The sequence below is a fragment of the Balaenoptera musculus genome, chromosome 15 (assembly GCF_009873245.2).
Source record: "Balaenoptera musculus isolate JJ_BM4_2016_0621 chromosome 15, mBalMus1.pri.v3, whole genome shotgun sequence".
NCBI lineage: Eukaryota > Metazoa > Chordata > Mammalia > Artiodactyla > Balaenopteridae > Balaenoptera > Balaenoptera musculus.
In genome coordinates this window covers 62,369,215-62,381,901 of record NC_045799.1, presented here as the reverse complement: position 1 = coordinate 62,381,901, position 12,687 = coordinate 62,369,215, and the positions used below count along the sequence as shown (strand labels likewise).

The 12,687-nt window shown below is 44.1% G+C and overlaps 1 non-coding gene across 1 annotated transcript; it reads right to left on the bottom strand.

Annotated features, from left to right (window-relative positions):
* Positions 1 to 3,277: 3,277 nt before the first annotated feature.
* TRNAE-UUC lies at positions 3,278 to 3,350 on the bottom strand. Its single transcript has one exon. It is a non-coding gene; the product is annotated as a tRNA-Glu (tRNA).
* Positions 3,351 to 12,687: the final 9,337 nt, after the last annotated feature.

Here is a 12,687-nt window from a genome sequence, read left to right as displayed (position 1 = left end):
TAGTACCTCTTCAGTTTGTAATTAAGTATTTGATTAATTGCTGTCTTCCCTATTGGCCAGTGTGCTCTGTCACTGTGTTTAGCAAGGACCAGTTCCCAAAGGTGTGTGTACTCATGGTGTTTGAAAACTACGTGGCAGATATCGAGGTGGATGGAGAGCTGGTAGAATTGGCTTTGTGGAACACAGGTGGGCAGGAAGAGATCACCTGAGGCCCCTCGCCTACCTGGATGCTGATGTTATACTGATGTGTTTCTCCACTGAGAGCCCTGATAAAGGGACATTAATCAGGAAACATCCCAGAAAAATGGACTCCAGTAATCATTTCTGTCCCATTATCCTGCTTGGGAGAAGAAGGATCTTTGGAAGGATGAGCGCAGAAGGTGGGAGCTAACCAAGATAGGCAGGAGCCGGGAAAACTAGAGGAAGGCAGAGATATGGCGAACAGAATTGGAGCTTTGGGGTAGATGGGGTGTGCATTAAAGACCAAAGATGGAGTGAGAGAGCTTTTTGAAATGGACATGAGAGCAGCTCTGCAAGCCAGATACAGGAAGGAAAAATCTGGGTGCTTCGTCTTGGGAAACTGTGCTGCAAAGCACAGCCCTCATGCAGTAAATTTCGAAGAGCTATTTATTAATCTTAGCGGCTGATTACTGGCCTTTTTCATTTATCTATAATTTATCTAAGATTACATATCAGAAGTCATCTTGCTATCAGTGTTTAGAAGTCAACCGTGATTATCGATGATGTCCAAACCATCTGGCCTGCCAGGGTTCCTCTGACATCGCTCTAACAGCCCTCTGCTCTCCCATCTGACACACCAGGCGCTAATTCAAGTTATAACTGTGGTGCTCCAAGGACAAGGGTGCTTCAAGGACAAAGGACAACCCTGCCTGAAAAAGTGTCAGCGTTACACCCCCTACCGGACTCTTACTCTCCCTCCCTACCATGTTGTGATGGTTATGAAATTCCTGAGCCCACCTGGGCGATGCCCACCTGGGCAGTGGGACCTGTCCCAAATAGGAAAGGCATCTGCCCTGTCCCACTCCCACCCTATAGAAGGAAGATATATGTGCCTCGTCGACCAACCAGTAAACGAAATTTTCACCTCGGACCATTCCTTTGTTTTCTGGCCATAAAAACCGATCAATAGCACATGTTCGGGCTTGAGTCTCCCAGACTACTAGGAAGTCAGCCTGCTGTTCTGGCAGTGACCCTTCCCTCTAATAAATTCTATCTTCTTTACATTCTGCCTTATGTCTGGAAATTCTTTTCCAACCCGCGTTCAGACCACGACAATAACTATAAAGTGGTTATAACTGCTTTATAACTAACATGTCCTGCCTATTGTCTGTCAGCTGCAAGGTATTCTGGTGAGTCACCGCTGCAGAGCTTTACTCCTAACAGATTTCACTGGCCTAGCTCTGGGGTAGGCATCCCGTTTTTGAAGATGTGCTCAGCCAGAAAGGCCCAAGTCCATGCAGCTGTGGCAAAGTTACAGTTCCATGGTTTCATGTTAGTTACCTTATAGTTACTTTGTAATTAGTGCCACTGAATGTACATTACCCCAAATAAATGTATCTAAAAATGTATTTTTTTTTCTTTTTGTATAACTGGATTTCCTAGTACTGATATTTGTCATCCCTGCTGAAAGTGTCTTTTTTTTTTTTTTAAAGAAAGTGTATTTGAAAATAAAATCAGATGAAAAATTCATTAAAAAAATTCCCGTTCTGTCAGTTTCTCTAGTCAAAGATGGCTGTCTCAGCCCCCCCGAATGTGTCTCATTCCGCCCCACACATCCCAGTACCCCTGGCCCCGGGCTGGGCTAAGTAAATTGGAATTCGGTTTCATGCCTGAGGCACTTAAACATTTCAGAAGGTGCTGTAACCTGCCTCACCTGGGTGGCGGGGTCTGGCTCTGGTTCACAATGTCCCTTTTCCTCACCCTTTCAGGTTTCCTCCCGTCAGTTCTCTTGGGGGGCATTCAGTGTCTATAGGCTCTCCAGCTGACTAAACTGTTTTTCTGTATCTGTTAATATTTTTCAACTACTAATCAAATAAAGGCAGTTTTCTAAAAAACTGTGTTGAGCGCTTATCATGCATTAGCTAATTTGTAGCCAACATCCCAGGAAGTGGGTATGATTAGTCTCCTTTTGATGGATGGGAAACTCAAGGCTCGGAGAAGTAGAGCAATTTGTTCAAGGCCATGTAACTATCCAGCATTCACACCCAGTGCTGCATTTTAATAGAGCTTGTGTAGATAACCAGGATCCTGCAATGCTGTCCTAGGTGGGAAATCAGAGTTGCAAGGGTACCACAGATGCATTTGTAAGAATGTTATCAAGAGCCAATACAGCAGGGTGATGGATAGAGATGTCACCTTGCCTGACTGAGCTTTTGCTTTGCTTTCGCAGATTCTCTTTGGGAATGAACTTCCTGGATTTTGTGAAAGCTGCGTCTTTTCACTCTCCTTGGGAATACCTCTTGAATCCACAATGAAGCCATAACAAGGCTTATTGGGTTGGGTGGCTGTTAAGAAAACGCTACTCGCCAGACAATGGATCCTTTGAATTGGAAAAACTTCTAAACTGAAAATTTTCTCATCTTCAAACAATTGTCTCATTGGTACCCATGAAAAGACCAAACTAAAAAGTGGATACAAAGAAATATAACACCCAGCCTTTGGGACTCTCTTAATAAGATGAAAGAACAGAAATTAAATTTAGAACAAAATTAAAAACCAAATCTAGCATAAATTCCCCCTTTCCCTCCCTCTTATACACCCCTTATCCCCAACAGCCTGTCCTTGATCCTCTAGAAGATCTTTTGGATCTATGGATTCCTGGTCTAAACCCCCATCCCCTTTCACGAAGGAAACAGGTGGCCAGAACTTTCCCCAGGCCCTCCTGCAAATGACCAGGAAGTAGCTCAGCTGGAGGCTAATAGTCAAGTTTTGATAGGTATGATATTAGAGGCTGTCTCCTCTAAAGTGAACTGGCCTAAAGTTGAATTATGCACTCAGAAAGATGGAAAAAATTTAACAGCAATTACCGTAGACTTCTGATAATAGACAATTACACTCCAAAACTCTTAGGAGAAAACTTGCATTCTCTCTATGTCCCTTGAAGACGTAAACCTTACCTTGTCTTTGAAATGTAAATACTCCAGGAGGTATCTAAAACCATGCCCACACTTGCTTGAGACTAAAGACAGAGGATATTTTATTCATTTATTTATTTACTTTTTTTTTTTTTTTCCCCTCGAGGCTTGCAGGATCTTAGTTCCCTGACTAGGGATTGAACCCAGGTCCACAGCAGTGAAAGTGCTGAGTCCTAGCCACTGGACCACCAGGGAATTCCCTAGTTTATTTTATTTTTGAGGGCTGTTAAAAATACAAACTGCTGGGGACTTGCCTGGTGGCGCAGTGGTTAAGAATCCACCTGCCAATGCAGGGGACACGGGTTCGAGCCCTGGTCCAGGAAGATCCCACATGCCGCGGAGCAACTAAGCCCATGCACCACGACTACTGAGCCTGCCCTCTAGAGCCTGTGAGCCACAACTACTGAAGCCCGCGCACACTAGAGCCCATGCTCCACAACAAGAGAAGCCACTGCAATGAGAAGCCCATGCATCGCAATGAAGAGTAGCCCCTGCTCGCTGCAACTAGAGAAAGCCCTCATGCGCAGCAACGAAGACCCAATGCAGCCAAAAATAAATAAAATTTTAAAAAATTAAAATTAAAAAAAATAAAAATACAAACTGCTAAAAGGGCTCTCTTGCCCAAACTCTAAATCACAGCCTCCTTAAGATTACAGCTGGCTCTTGAACAACATGGGGATTAGGAGCACCAACCCTCCAAGAAATCAAAAATCCATTTATAATTTTACACTCATCCCTCGGTATCTGCAGTTCCACATCCACGGATTCAACCAACCATAGATCATGTGGTTCCTGTGCAGGACGTGCAGGTCCATGTCTAAGTGGACCTGTGAATTGAAATTCACAACCTGTGTTGTTGGAGGGTCAATGTACTTGTCAAGAGCAAATACAAATCTTCAAAACCTTCTCCACAAATATTACCAAAAAGCTTTAAAGCAGGTAACCTTCACTTGTTATTTTGTCTAAAAGGGTCTATAAACAGCCTGCTTTGGTCATTTCTTAGGTCCTATACCTGTGTGACCTCCGTATGTACAAAATTAGATTTGTTTCTCTCCTGTTTCTCTCTCTTATGTCAATTTCATTATTAGACCAGTCAAAAGAACCCAAAGGGGTAAAGGAGAAATTTTCCTCTCCCAAACAGCTGTGTGACCTCTGTGACCTCGAACAAGGTACTTGACCCTTCTCTGCTTCGGTTTTAGTGTGTATCGTCTCACAATGATTGGAGCTCAGAGAGGACATGGAAGCCCTAACTGAGATAAAGACTAGGAAATTTGGGGGAGATTTTGGACAAGACAGCATCTTTATCCTACCTTCTTTTCCAGCATGAAAACGTCCTTATTGTGTGGATCTGTAAGTTCATTATAACGACCACACATCATAGGTTTGTCTAGCCCATCTGGAATATCAGATAGTCTGTCCACTTGTTGTATGAATGAAACAGGAAACCCTGTGAAACCAAGCAGGACCCTGTGGGGCTCCCGGGTACAAATCCTTTCTGTGTCCCCCGTTTCTTGTTTGTAGGAAATAAGTTTCATTCAGTCTCCTTGACCTTCCCTGAGTTCCAAAAGGGCAGATATGGGAAGGGAGGGAATGCAGGAACAAGGGAGGAGCAGTCAAGAAACAATAGTGCAGACCTGGGGCAGCGTCCTGGTTCCTCCTCGAGGAATATATATATAACAATATCTTTGAGTTCTGCAGAATTATAGCCCCCACATGGGTAGAGGATGGTAACTTGAGGCTGAGCACAAGATCCTTGGAGTACCACCCTGTTGCCTCACCAGCAACCAATCAGTAGAAAGTCACACACCCTGCAGCCCTCACCCCAAATTTTGCCTATAAAAACTTCTCCCCCCAAACAATTGGGGAGTTTGAGGTTTTTGAGCACAAGCCACCTGTTCTCCTTGCTTGGCCCTGCAGTAAACCTTTCTCTGCTCCAAACTCTGACGTTTTTGGTTTGTTTGGCCTTACTATGCTTCAGGCACACAAACTATGTTTGGCAACACTTAGACTTGGCATCAGACTGTTTGAATGGTCAGGTCTCAGTCCAGCTGTCTGACCTGGGCAGGTCACTTTGCCTCCTGAAGCCTTGTTTCCTCATCTCATCTTTAAAGCAGGATAACAATAATACTTACCTCCTGGGATAATGTGAGGATTCAATTACATGATACATGCAAAATGTCTCACACAGTGTCTAGTAAGAGGCAAGTATTTAAAAAAATAAGTCACTCCTATTTTTAGCACTGTGCCCAGTGCAACAATATTGCAAAAAAAAGACAGTAGCTGTTTTCCTCCTTAATGAACCAGAAAGAATTTGAATTCCCCTGGGATTCAGACCCATCCCTTTGACTCAGCAGCTTAGATGTCAAAGTCTCAGGGGCTGTGAATGGCTTATGTACAGGCGTGTCATATTTTCAAAAGATGCCTTGACTTGTCTGTTGAGGATACCATTTCTATAAAGTAGCTGTCTCCAATTTGTAAAACTCCATCTGCACTCCCCACCTCACCCCCATTCTCCAGACAGCCTTTCCTGCAGCTCCTAAGAAAAGGCACCCTACCAGGAGGGAGGTGACTAAATCTTGGTAAGGGACACTTAACTCTTTTGATCTCAACAAGCAGCTTTGCTCCAGCTGGGATCCTCTGATAAAACACATCAGCAAGATTTACCTCAAGAATTCCTTAATCCTTAGCCCTCTTGGTAAACAAAGCATTTGTTGAATTTATTGCTCATCCATCCCTCCAAAAATGTCCTGTTGGCAGTGGCATGAGAATGTCATTTTACCTAGCAGATTCATTTTACTTCCTCTAAAGGACTTACATTAATTGCCACTGCCTCTTCCTACCCCCCAAAATTCCATTTTAAAATATTCTACATGGCAACGTTCCAATGTGAGAACTATGTATATGCCACAGTGCAGAAATCAGGACCTATGATCTCCGTGGGTTCCATTTTCTTAGTCCCGCTGGAGGAGAAGGGCTGGGCTGCAATCCCCACTCCACCACTCATAGTCAATTGTTGTGGGTCAGTTACTTCTCTGAGTCTCAGTTTCATTTGTAAAATGAGCCACTTTGCAGGACTTCATTCATTCAGTCATTCTACAAATATTTGTTCTACCAGAGAGGAGCAAGGTAGGCAAGGTTTCTGTCCTTCAAAGTAGTCCAGTGTGGGCACCAGACGTGAAACAAAGAGTCTCAGTCCAGCCTATGTAGGTGGCTCTGCCATGGTGCTGGTGTAGGGTGGGGGAATTCTGGGGCATTCTGAGGATGACTGTGACTTTACATTCCTGCCGCTCTCCAGGTGCAATTCAGGGAATGCCCTAAGCTCTGGAATTGCTGAGTGATGAGTCATCAGAGAACCGGGGGAAGGTAGGGGACCAAGGGCAATTGGAGCTACCCCTGGTCTCTGGGATTGAGTGGCAGGTTCCCAGAGAAGCCGACTCGGATAGTGAGATTATTAGGAAGTGAGATTATTATTAGGGAGGGCTCTTGGGTTCAACACCTAGGGAGGGGGATCGGGAGAGGGGAGGAGGAAGCTGGGTCCCAGAAAGGCCTCAACCTACCACAGGAAGCTCTGAAGTTGAGGGGTTCCCACGGAATTGTCCCAAGCTGGGGTGCGAAGTCTGGACCTTTATACTCCAGCATGGACCAGGCACTGGAAGTGGTCTGCCCTCAAGAAGGGGCATGACCTTGAGCCTTGGTTGGGGGACCAGGTGGGGTGCATCTCTATTTGGAAGCCTTCTCCTATCTCTATATCCCTTCCTTTTCTCAGCCCCTCCCAGCCCCCAAAATAGATCTGAGAAGAGAAACCTATTCTAGCCAGAGAACATTTAGGAAGAAATGAGATATAAACTGAGATCTGAAGAATGAGTGGAAATCAACTAGGAGGGAGAGGAGAGAGCAGGAAGAAGTTTTCAGGCTGAGGGAAGGGCATATGCAAAGGTCCAGTGGTAAGAGGGGGAGGCATGGCTTCCCTGGTGGCGCAGTGGTTGAGAATCTGCCTGCCAATGCAGGGGACACGGGTTCGAGCCCTGGTCTGGGAAGATCCCACATGCCGCGGAGCAACTAGGCCCGTGAGCCACAATTACTGAGCCTGCGTGTCTGGAGCCTGTGCTCCACAACAAGAGAGGCCGCGATAGTGAGAGGCCCGCGCACCGCAATGAAGAGCGGCCCCCGCTTGCCGCAACTAGAGAAAGCCCTCGCACAGAAACGAAGACCCAACACAGCCAAACATAAATAAATAAATAAATAAAATTTAAAAAAAAAAAAAAGAGGGGGAGGCAATGGGAGGGGCAGGGAAGAAATGCCTCTCATTCGGGATAACTGAAAATAGCTGAGCAGGGGTCAGTGGACTTGAGGTCGTCTGCCATTTACCTGAAAGTTACATAAACTCTCTAAACACCAGTTTCTTTATGAAGGGGGATGATATACCTGCCTCCCAGTTTTTTTTGTTTTTTGTGTTTGTTTTTTGGCTGTGTTGGGTCTTCATTGCCGTGTGAGGGCTTTCTCTAGTTGCGGCGAGTGGGGGCTACTTTTTGTTGCGGTGCGCGAGCTACTCATTGCGGTGGCTTCTCTTGTTGCAGAGCACGGGCTCTAGGGGCTCAGGCTTCAGTAGTTGCAGCACGTGGGCTCAATAGTTGCGGCACGTGGGCCCTAGGGCGCGCGGGTTCAGTTGTGGCTCACGGACTTAGTTGCTCTGAGGCATGTGGGATCTTCCCAGACCAGGGATAGAACCTGTGTCCCCTGCATTAGCAGGCGGATTCTTAACCATTGAGCCAACAGGGAAGTCCCAGTATTTTTAGGATGACGTGAAATAACATGCACACAGTAAGGGCTTATAAATGTTGGTTGCTCTGTTTATTATTAATGGATATTGCTCTGAAAATAACAATGGTCCATTTGTTAATAATATACTCTTTGCCTAGAAAAATTGTAGAACAAGAAGTCAGGAGTTGGCAAACTTTTAATTAAAGGATCAGATTGAGTATTTTATGCTTGTGGACCCCGTTACAAGTGGTCTCTTACAACTACTCAACTGTTGTAGCATGAAAGCAGCCACAGACCCTACATTAGAAAGTGGCGATGGCTGTGTCCTAATTGGACTTTATTTACAGAAAGAGGCAGCCAACCCCAGAAACCAGATTATTAAAACACCAAAGCAAGTCTCTGTGGTTCGAGAAGACATTTCAGGTCCTTCCTCTATGTACCCTTCCTTCCCTCATTTGGAATGCTCTCTGTACACATCAGTTACATATATTGGGTTGGCCAAAAAGTTTGTTCGGCTTCTCTGAACGAGCTTTTTGGCCAACTGAATATTTGCATCAGCGTGCAATACTACATAATGATAACAAGCAAAAAAGTGAGCTGCAACAAAAAAATTCCCATTTTGTCATCATAAGAGCTCGTGAATTCAGATTCCATGAAGTTCATGAGCTGCCATTTATTGCACTTGAGGTGATCAGTTGCAATGATCCTGTGTCAAGAAGCTGAAACTGCTCATTGCGATGATGAAGAATCGTTCAAGAACTCTGCATTTCCTTCAATTGTCCTAGCTTGGTTTAACCCAAAAAGCAAAATCTGAGACAAGGAGTTATTTTGGAAATGGTTTTTTGTGGGGAAGAATTCTGAGAAACTGGAGTGGAGGGAAGTGTGACAGTGAACTTGGGAAGAAGGTGAAATCAGTGCAGTGGTGAGTTACTGAGCTGGTTACTGCGCTGTGCAACTAGGGCTTAATCCCACTGGAGACCCTCTAGGGAACTATGTAGAATATGTCTCATAAATGTCCACCTGAGACATGGATTATTCACTGGCTCCCATTGGTCAAGGGAGGTGTTACTTACCCCCTGCCCCACTTCAAGAACTGAGCATGTCAAGATCCTTAATGTGGTCAAAAGGAGGGCTATCAAGTTTCACCTGCACACAGCTGGTTGTGCACAGTAATGTATACACATAATTAAAAATTTAAATCAAAATTACTCTGTGGATTAAAGAATGTCTCTCTCTGACCACTGACCCCTAGCTATCCAGTCTTCCCCAGGGGCAATTTTTGTTTGTACTTTCTCGTATATCTTTTCAGATGTGTGCCACGTATAGCTATTGCTGAACCAGGTTTGTTTGCCTGATGTGCCACAAGCCAAAATGCTGAGGTGCCAAGATTTGCAGCAAAAAAAGGGTTTATTTACAAGGTAGTCAAGTGAAGAGACAGGAGAACAAATCTCAGATCCACTTCCCTGAAGGCGAGAGGCTTGAGATATTTATGGGATAAAGAAGAAGGATGGGGCTTCCCTGGTGGTGCAGCAGTTAAGAATCCACCTGCCAGTGCAGGGGACACGGGTTCAAGCCCTGGTCCGGGAAGATCCCACATGCTGCAGAGCAACTAAGCCTGTGTGCCACAACTACTGAGCCTGCGCTCTAGAGCCCGTGCTCCGCAACAAGAGAAGCCACCTCAATGAGAAACCCGCACACTGCAACGAAAAGTAACCCCCGCTCGCTGCAACTAGAGAATGCTCGCGTGCAGCGACGGAGACCCAACGCAGCCAAAAATAAATAAATTAATTAATTTTAAAAAAAGAAGGTTGGTCTTAGATATGGGGAAAGGTGATTGGAGGTAGGGAAAAGGTGAGGTAATCACTGTTCTACACAGACATATCTGAGTTACACGCTTTTTCATGGGATGTATGTTCAAAAATGGAGGCACTTAGCACGATCTGAGGGTGGCATTTCTGGCCCTCTGACATCAAAAGGTTATTCATCAGATGCCCGCACAGGTCCAATTTTAGGGTTGGTGGTCCCAAACAGTCTTAGCCTGATTGAGCTTGAACAAGACACAGCTGACTCCAAGTTCCTGGAAAACAACTCAGGCAAACATCTTATTGTTTAGGCTTCATGAAGCTTGCTGCGTATGCAATTTGAACAAAATAATTAAGGCAAGCTTGCCTAGTGAAGGTGGGCTACAAGCAGAGGGGTTTTTAAGCAAGCTGTTAGATAACCTCAAGAATTTCTATTAGTGACCAGTTTCTGTTAATCCTATGAGGCACAGTTTCAGAATGAGTTGGTTTGGGTTTTTTTTGCCCCAAGCTTCCCTCTCTTTATTTTTATGTATTAATTTTTTTTATTGGAGTAAAATTGCTTTATAATGTTGTGTTAGTTTCTGCTGTACAATGGAGTGAATCAGCTATATACATACCTATATCCCCTCCCTCTTGGACTTCCCTCCTCCTCTTCCCCCCCATCTAGGTCATCACAGAGAAGGATAAGCTTTTTAATTATATGGAGAATGGTTTCATAGGTAAACAAATAGTATTTTCCCTTTCTTTAGACCATCGGTGACATACTACACACAGTCTCCTGGACCGTGCTTTTAAAAATTTCTATCTATGCATCTTTCTGATAATTACATATATATGTTTAGAGCTCCCTCTTCTTTGGAATGACTGCATAGTATTTCATTTACCTTAATTTACTTAACCAATCCCCCTACTGATGATATTGTTATTTCCAGTTATTTATTTATTTTTTTAATTTATTTATTTATTTATATTTATTTTTGGCTGTGTTGGGTCTTCGTTTCTGTGCGAGGGCTTTCTCCAGTTGCGGCGAGCGGGGGGGCCACTCTTCATCGCGGTGCGCGGGCCTCTCACAGTCACGGCCTCTCTCTTTGTGGAGCACAGGCTCCAGACGCGCAGGCTCAGTAGTTGTGGCTCACGGGCTTAGTCGCTCCGCGGCATGTGGGATCTTCCCAGACCAGGGCTCGAACCCGTGTTCCCTGCATTGGCAGGCAGATTCTTAACCACTGCGCCACCAGGGAAGCCCTTTCCAGTTATTTTTTAAAAGTCAAGATGATTGAGGTATACATGCAGTAGTGTACAGCTCTATGAATTTTGATAAACCTATACAATCATGTAGTCACAACCGAGATGCAGAACAATTTCATCACTCCAAAAGCCTCCCTAGTCATCCCCTTCATTCATCCCCAGGCCCTGGAACCACTGATCTGCTTTCTGTACCCTGTCCAAAAGGACTTTCCTTTTCCAAAATGTCATATAAATGGAATCATACAGGATGCAGCCTTTGAGCCTTGTTGCTTTCACTAGGCACAATGCATTTGAGATTCATCCATATTGTTGTGTGTATGAGTGTTTGGTTCCTCTTTATTTCTGAGTTATAGTCCATGGTACAGATATACCACAGCTAGTTTATATCCATTCACCAGTTGGAAAACATTGGGTCATTTCCAGTTGGGGCAATCATGAATAAATCTGCTACTATTGCATACTAGTTTTTGTGTGGACATAAGCTTTTATTTCTCTTGGGTAAACATCTAGGAGTGGGATTACTGGGCTGTATGGTAACTGCATGTTTGACTTAATAAGTACTTGCCAAACTCATTTCCAAAGTGACTGTACCACTTTGTCTTTCTACCAGCAATATATGCCAATTCACCCGCATTTGGTATTGTCATTGTCAGTTATTTATATTTCAGCCATTCCCATAGGTATATATAGATTTTTGTCTACCGCAAACAGTGCTACAATGAATATTCTTATACACATATCCTTTGTAATCGGGTATGAGTATACTGTAAGATATATTCTTAGAACTAGAATTGATGGGCCAGAGGATGTGAAAGGTTGTTCAGGTATGCCAAACAGCCTTCTGAGAAGGCGGGGCCAGTCTCCTTGCCTACCAGCTGGGTATAGCATTGGGTTGGCCAAAAAGTTCGTTCTGGTGTTTCCGTAACATCTTACGGAAAAAACAGAACGAACTTACTGGCCACAACTCAATAATACCTGTTTCACCACATCGTCACCAACACAGTGTATTACCCAATATCACTACAATTTTAAATGAGATTTCACTTTACACGACTGCTCTATGCATATCTATCTCATAGGGTTGTTGGTGAGTACTTAAAGTAGAGCTTTTAGAGCAGGGCCTGCCACCCACAGAGTGGCAATGGAGGTTAGTAGTTATTGTATGATTACCACTATTAATCATTATTATTTGCCTCTCTCTCTCTGAGTTCCTCATCAGTATATTCACAAACACTTTTCTCCAAAGAGCTCAAACATTCTGCCTACGGAATTTAGTTAATCTTTGTAAATCTCTTCAGACGCTGGCTAGGATTTCAGGCACTGTGGGTTTTACAGAATAGGGAAGTGCGACAGGATAGCACCGTTCTAAGGTTACAGAACAGATCTGTGTCCCACGAGGTCAAAATGAATCGAGTTTGGAACAGGAATGGGTTCCTCTAGGTTACAATGGCTGTGAAGCTTTTTTTCACTGCCATCCACTTTAAGAAATACACCAGGAACCAGAACACACATACAGACCTGAAACAAAAGTTTCAAAAACAATACTTCTATGTTTTCTATTTGTTCCATTCCATTTCATTGAAAATATGTTCACTGGGGTATACTAATAGATTTCAAAATCTGCTATTGGGTTAAGACTAGTAGTTTAAAAGGCAGTGTTCTAGGTCACAAATGTTGACCTTTCTGGAAATACAACTGGAATCACAGAACCTCACACTCAGTTT